The sequence below is a fragment of the Lithobates pipiens genome, unplaced genomic scaffold (genome assembly GCF_037356315.1).
Source record: "Lithobates pipiens isolate NorthernLeopardFrog02 unplaced genomic scaffold, aLitPip1_a1.2 Scaffold_18, whole genome shotgun sequence".
NCBI classification, from domain to species: domain Eukaryota; kingdom Metazoa; phylum Chordata; class Amphibia; order Anura; family Ranidae; genus Lithobates; species Lithobates pipiens.
Window position 1 is genome coordinate 219205133 of NW_027507758.1, and position 7214 is coordinate 219212346.

The following is a 7214-nucleotide window of genomic DNA, read 5'->3' on the forward strand; positions in this document are numbered from 1 at the left end:
TAGGGACAAGACAAATTAATACATAGCTGATAATAATAATAGTTGGTATTTATCAGTTACTTCAACAAGTCCAGTTCAATGTGACTAAAAACATCTTTAAAAACCAGCGCTTGGAAATATACCTTTAAAAAACGTATAGAAGCTAGCATGAGATATAGGCCATACACTTAAGTCATATATAATACAACATGCAGCTCTATCTAATGAATAACAATATTATCTGTAATATGTCTCCAGTAATAAAACAGTTAGATCCAAACAAATGGCAAAGAATTCAGAATAGCATGTTCCACAAAATCCAGTTTGTGAAGTAATCAGTCCATCTTTGCTATGAGAAGCCAATATGGCGAAGAGAAAAAGTAAAAATATCCTTAACCAACACAGCTACTCCAATTGTGCTTACTTTTACCAGATGGATTTGGCTGCCTCAATTAGCAGCCAAATAGCACAGTATACCATATCCAGCCAAGAGCTAGGCAATCAATCTCCAGAAGTAACCTCTGTTATCCTATAGGATAGTGCTTGTGTAACTCTCAAGATCACCATATAAGGGTAGGGAGAGTCACCCTTTAAGTTCAAGCAGAGTCTAAATGTAATAAGACAAGTTTAAACAGATATTTACTGAAGTTTAGTGAAACACCATGCTTTGCAAGTTACTTCTGAAGTCTGCAAGAAACAGGATGCATTTGTGGTCAGAGCTAGCTGTTAGAATTTATAGGAAGTAGGAAATATTCATAAGGTGAAATGACGCTATGTGGTTTAATTATAGATGATTTCTTAAGGTCATTTATATAAATATATGTCTGTATGTCTGGAGACTTTTGATCAGAATTCCCCTAAAAAAACTCCCCTAACTGTATGACGCACTAGATGTTAATGTTTCATGATTGGTCAAATGTCTTGAATGTCTTGTCTAAATCTGATTGGCTGATAATGCAATTTGAAGCACATAAAAAGTAGTATACAGGAAATAAAGAACTCGTAGTCACGATAATCCTCAACTCGTGTGATTGTCTGATTTTACCCAATCGATTGAAAGGGCTTTCCAGTGGTCACTAAAGTCCAGCCCGGGCTAATCAAGGGGGGCGCGCCTTACAAGTGGTACCAGAAGTGGGGTGCAGTCATTTGAACGGGTAGGTTTTCTTTGAAATTACTTTTTATAAGTCTTTTTGAGAAACTTGCCTGTTTTAATGCTGTACCTAGAACACGTCATGTACTTGATTGTGGTTTTCAAAACAGTGATATAATCTGTCTCTGTCTTTGAAAAAAAGGAAGCTCGCTAAGTTAAAGAGTTATAAGAGTTGAGACCCTCGCTAGGCGGGCCGGGGTCAGTAATAGGATGAATTTTCCTCGCTAGGATGGCCGGGAAGAATATAGATTTAAGTTTTCAATTACAAAGGACTGGTCACTGGAAACCTCTAGAATTAATGTCAGGACATTTTCCTGGGTATTTGTTGGCAGGACGCTGCCCTGAGTGTTTAACAGGCTTATTATTTGTATACAAATAATCTCAAACCTATTTGGTTGCTAATGTTGATGATGGTTATTATCACAAGGTGGGAAAAAGGGTCTTATGTTCCGTGAAGGTGCACCACGGATACAAACATTAAGGTTTAATATATATATAATAATGTTGTGTTTCAAGAAGGTTTAACTGTTAAAGGTGTCAGGAGTATTATTGAATTCAGAACAAGTGAACAATTTATAGTCTGTCCAAAATCATTAAGAGTGTGTTCTGCAACTAATGTATATAAATAGAAGTCATATTATAAGTTAAAGTATAAGAATTGAACATGGGAAATCAGCTGGGTAAGGGAGGTCCAGGAGGTAAGCTGGAACAGCCTACCCCATTTGATTTTGTGTTGGGAAATTATGGAAAACATTGTACTGAACCCTTTTGGGCAAACATAGTATCCAGAGCTCATATTCTTCAAGTTTAAGGTTTAACTACTGACGGCCCTTGTTGCCAAGAGAATTGGGAGGAGGTTACTAAATTTTATGAGCAACACAAACAGTACAATTATCCACCATTTCCCCATAATAATGATTATGTGATTGAATGTTATAAAGTATGGTCTAAAACATTGAAGGAATATAGAAAACGGTTCCCTCATCCCCTAGATGCATGCCCCCTGTCCCCTACGTAATGACCCCCATTTTATCACTGAGAACTATACCGAGGGCTGCTCTATGGGAATAAATGGGACAGATGTTACAGAAATACATACATACATAGTTCTAGAAGTCGTTCTCGCTCTCTTGTCAGAGAGCAAGGAAGAAGAAATAGAGGAGTCACAAGATGATGACCTCTCTTTAAAAATGAGTCACCTTAAAATGCCTCTCCAAAAGTCTGTAAATGAAACAGAATTAGTGTCAGAAGATGTAACAGGGGAAGATTTTTATTCCTTTGTGTCACAGTTGTTTAAAATTTACACATCCTGTGAAATTGGTAGCCCACTATTGTTTGTCAGTACAGCCATGAATAATGGAGACCCTAAAGTCACACAAATTATAAAATTTGTTAATTCTGATTGGGCTACACAGAGTCCTAAATATTTTATGGAGGACGTTAAAAAAACGAGCATCCTCCGGGGTTTTTCATACAAAAGGGGGATTATTCACACAAACCACACTTGAAATCTCCCCTGGTATTTCTGCCATGTTTCCTGCTCTCAATGACAAACCACGAGGGTCATATCCTCAGCCCTATGACAATCAAGGGTGTTTTAACTGTGGGGATTCTTCCCACTGGAAATCTGATTGTCCTCAAAGGAAGGGCTATAGACCACGGTGAGGTGTCCAAGGAGAGCTGATTTCAGAGGCAGGTATCAGGGAAGGGGTCAACAACACCAACAGGGATATCCGCAAGAACGGAAACCTCCTCACATACAAAGTGAAAGTAGAACTCCCGGTCGTTCTCCAAATCAACCTAATGACAAACACCCCGTAGAACCACTTCAGGTGTCAGACTTGCAGGATAGACCCTTAACCAAGCAAAGTTTTGCCATCCTCACTGATTTCCCTTTATGTCTAATGGGACGGGACCTTATGTCCTCATTGAGGATGGCGATAGCCATTAAATTTGACTTACAAGGGGGTATGACAGCTAACTGTGACTTAACTATGCCTAAGCGAAGGGACCTGACATTTTACTTCATGTCCATACCAGCCCCCCCCCGGAGACTCACCCAATTTGGGCGTAGTCCAAGACAGATGTAGGACATATCAAATGCACTTCATATGTCCCTACTTTCATGCCCGGCACCTCTTGCATCTTTCAGAAACAATACACACTAAACACTAAAAACTACAGAGTATACAGCCACAAATTGAAGAGTATTTACAAAGGGGAATCCTTTGTCAGAAAGGCCAGTGGGGAGTGGAGGATGGTGCAGGACCTGCGGGGATTAAACAAATAGTTTCAGACATTACTGGGATCTTAAAAATTTCTGCCACATCAACCACTTACACGGTACTAGACTTATCCAATGTTTCTTCTTTAGCATTGATGTACATGAGGATTTTCAGGAAATCTTCCCTTTTTACCTGGGGCCCCTGGCCAACAACTGACCTGGACACGTTGTCTCCCTCAGGGATGTGTGGACAGTCTGGCAGCCTTTTCAATGGTTTTGAAAGTCACCTTGGATGGGTATCACCCCAGGGATCTGTCCTACTACAATATGTAGATGACCTACTGTTGTGTAGTGTGAGCGGGATGCAGTGTGCAGCAGACTTTGAAAAGCCTGATGAATCACCTGTTTCTCAAGGACCACTTGGCGTCTTGCAAAAAGATCCAGTGGTGCAGGGACAAGGTGGAATACCTAGGATGTATTATCTCAGGCGTGACACGACAGGTGTCACCTGAACAAGTCACAACCCTGACCTGTCTCAGTCCCCTGAAGGATAAGGCAGCGTTCTTTTCCTTCTTCAGCTTTATCATCTACTGTAGGTGATGGATCCCAGACTGTTCTTTTTATGACTCAGTCCTACGCCCTGCCACTGCATTGACTGCCCCAAAACAGGTCACATATACTGAGGAAATGACACAAGCTTTTAACTCTTTGTTTCAGTCCTTGGCCAGTGCCCCAGCACTGGGCTTGCCAGATTACAGAAAATCCTTTGTAGTCAGGGACCCTGCATTCGCTGCGGTTCTAGCACAAATGCCCGGTACTCACTACCGCCCCGTGGCCTACCTTTCAAAAAAAAAAAAAAACTACCAATTCAAGTCCAGGGCCTGCCTGCCTGTCAACAAGCTGTGGCTGCTTTGCAATGACTGTAAAGGAGGCATGTAAAATTACTCTCGGCACTGACACAACTCTGTATACCACACACACTGTAGTGCATCTTCTACAAAACATGTCAACTCAACACATGACAGCTCAGAGATCCAGTGCAATCACTCCCACCCATGACTGTTCTAAAGAATTGACTAATACAACTTCACCAAGACTGACACTCTCAACCCTGAATTTTAAGACATTTTTGTTGACGGAAGTTGTTCCGGGCCCTCAGATAGCACGTACAAAACAGGGTATGCAGTAGTTACTTTGCCTGACCAGTTAAAGCACAACAAGCTGAGCTACATGCCTTAACTAGAACATGTCAGTTATTTCAGGGACAGGAAGTGAACATTTACACATTTACACTGACAGCAAATACGCTTTCAACGTGGCCCATGATTATGGAATGATCTGGACTAATCAGGGGGTTAAAACTGCAGACAACAAACAAATTGCCAACCAAAAATGGGTGGAAAACCTCCTGCAAGCACTCCATTTACCATCCAAGGTTAATATTATAAGAGTGAAAGGCAATTCTTTTGACAAAACAGAAACTACTAAAGGTAAAAATTTATCTGACAGAGCAGCCAACAAGATACCTTGTACAAAGAAAAGCACAACCCAAAGACATGGATTGCTGGGTTCATGCAGGTTTGACACGCAATCCGGATGGATTGTGGTCAAACAAGGAGGGAGTCAGTAGGTTTGGTTTACCTGCTACCATATACTCTGACCAGAAGTTTTGGGGATATGGAAGTTCCACATTCCTTACCATTCACAGAGTGCAGGAGTAGTGGAAAGGATGAACAGGAACATTAAGGACAAGCTAAGGAAGGCCACACAGGGTACTATGAAGAACTGGCTTCATTTCTTGCCAGGGGTACTCTTCCAGATAAGGACCACCCCTCATGCCAGGACAGGTCTCTCTCCCTTTGAAAACCTAATGGGTAGGCCAGCACAAAAGCCCTAAAATAGGTGAGGAGTCTAACTTATTTTCCTTACAGGAAGAGCACGTGAAACATTTGGTAGGTAGCCTTACTGAAAACTATGATAAGGTTGCTGGCACTTTCTCTCCTATTTTCACAGAGCTCAAGCATCCCTTCATACCAGGAGACAAAGTGTTGATCAAACAACTTGCAGTCCGCAAGCAACCGGGTCCGGTCTTCCAAGGTCCATTTGAAGTCCTCAAGGTCTCCAGGACAGCAATTCTGACCGAGCAAAGCCCGCAATGGATCCACGCATCAAGGATAAAGAAAGTGCCACAGCAGCAAGAACCAGAGATGGACCCAAAGCCAGGACCAAACGGATCTGAAGAGACACTGACCCAACCACTCCCTGCCACCCTCTCCCTCGTATTCGAAGAGACTCTGATCCCATCGCTCCCTGCCCCTCTCCCCTACAGCCCCTTTGTCCCACAGCCAAGCTGCCTTCCTTCTAGGGTCCCCCAAGCCCCAATTCACAAAGCCCAGAAGGTGCAATGTTAAAATTATTCTTATTTTGTCAATTGCATTAACCATGAAGGTATTCTTATTAACTGTTTTTGGGTGCTGGCTTACATCTTCATGCGGAATGAGTAGGCATAACAGTAAAGGGGTCAGGGGTAGAGCAACATTTACAGAAATGATTTATAATTATCCCTTCTGTATACAGACAGGAGATATAATGTCAAAAGCACAAATTGCAGCAACAACTGAGTATCACATCCAGAGGAGGGATGGGACATGTAATATAGCAGCAATCATATTGTTAGCAACATATAAAGGGACACAATGATGAAAGGGCGAAATTGCAGGACCGAATGAGACGTCTGGGAGACTCCTGGAATCCATTCTCTGGTGTGGGAGGTTGGTTTGGTTCATTCTGGGATAGTATCATGAATTTCTTTAAGAAAGTAGGAATGATCCTCATCATCATACTTATCCTGGGAATTGCAATTTATGCCACCATTAAGATTGTATTTTGTCTAAATGGGTAGAATTACCAAAATCAAACCTTCCACTTCAGACCCATACACAGCCATGGCTAGATTCTACACAGAACATAGGTGGTTCTGAGAATGATCAAGAGAGGACTTCGTCCTTCATGATCAAAGGAGGGATTGTAAGGGTAGGGAGAGTCACCCTTTAAGTTCAAGCAGAGTCTAAATGTAATAAGACAAGTTTAAACAGATATTTACTGAAGTTTAGTGAAACACCATGCTTTGCAAGTTACTTCTGAAGTCTGCAAGAAACAGGATGCATTTGTGGTCAGAGCTAGCTGTTAGAATTTATAGGAAGTAGGAAATATTCATAAGGTGAAATGACGCTATGTGGTTTAATTATAGATGATTTCTTAAGGTCATTTATATAAATATATGTCTGTATGTCTGGAGACTTTTGATCAGAATTCCCCTAAAAAAACTCCCCTAACTGTATGACGCACTAGATGTTAATGTTTCATGATTGGTCAAATGTCTTGAATGTCTTGTCTAAATCTGATTGGCTGACAATGCAATTTGAAGCACATAAAAAGTAGTATACAGGAAATAAAGAACTCGTAGTCACGATAATCCTCAACTCGTGTGATTGTCTGATTTTACCCAATCGATTGAAAGGGCTTTCCAGTGGTCACTAAAGTCCAGCCCGGGCTAATCAAGGGGGGCGCGCCTTACACCCATCAAGAAAAATAAGAGCCTCATGGTGTAGTATGTTTTTAAAACAATCAAATTTAATTCAGCAATGCACTTATATTAAGATGAGCAATCAACTGCATAACAAGTCACTCAGATGACTAACAAACAATATGGCGGCGGCCATATCGGGGGCGTAATGATGTCACACGCAGTAGCTTCACCCTACATGCTTCGTCACCAGTAGCATGTCCTCAGGGGCGTGGCTTAGGTGCATTACACCGTATTTATATTACCCAGAATGACCCTCCTATCTAATCAGCATG

At 41.5% G+C, this 7214-nt stretch overlaps 1 long non-coding RNA gene across 1 annotated transcript; it reads left to right on the forward strand.

The window, feature by feature from the left end:
• Nucleotides 1-562: 562 nt before the first annotated feature.
• LOC143987673 (uncharacterized) lies at nt 563-6835 on the forward strand. Its single transcript, XR_013276686.1, has 2 exons — nt 563-1133; nt 5367-6835. It is a non-coding gene; the product is annotated as an uncharacterized LOC143987673 (long non-coding RNA).
• Nucleotides 6836-7214: the final 379 nt, after the last annotated feature.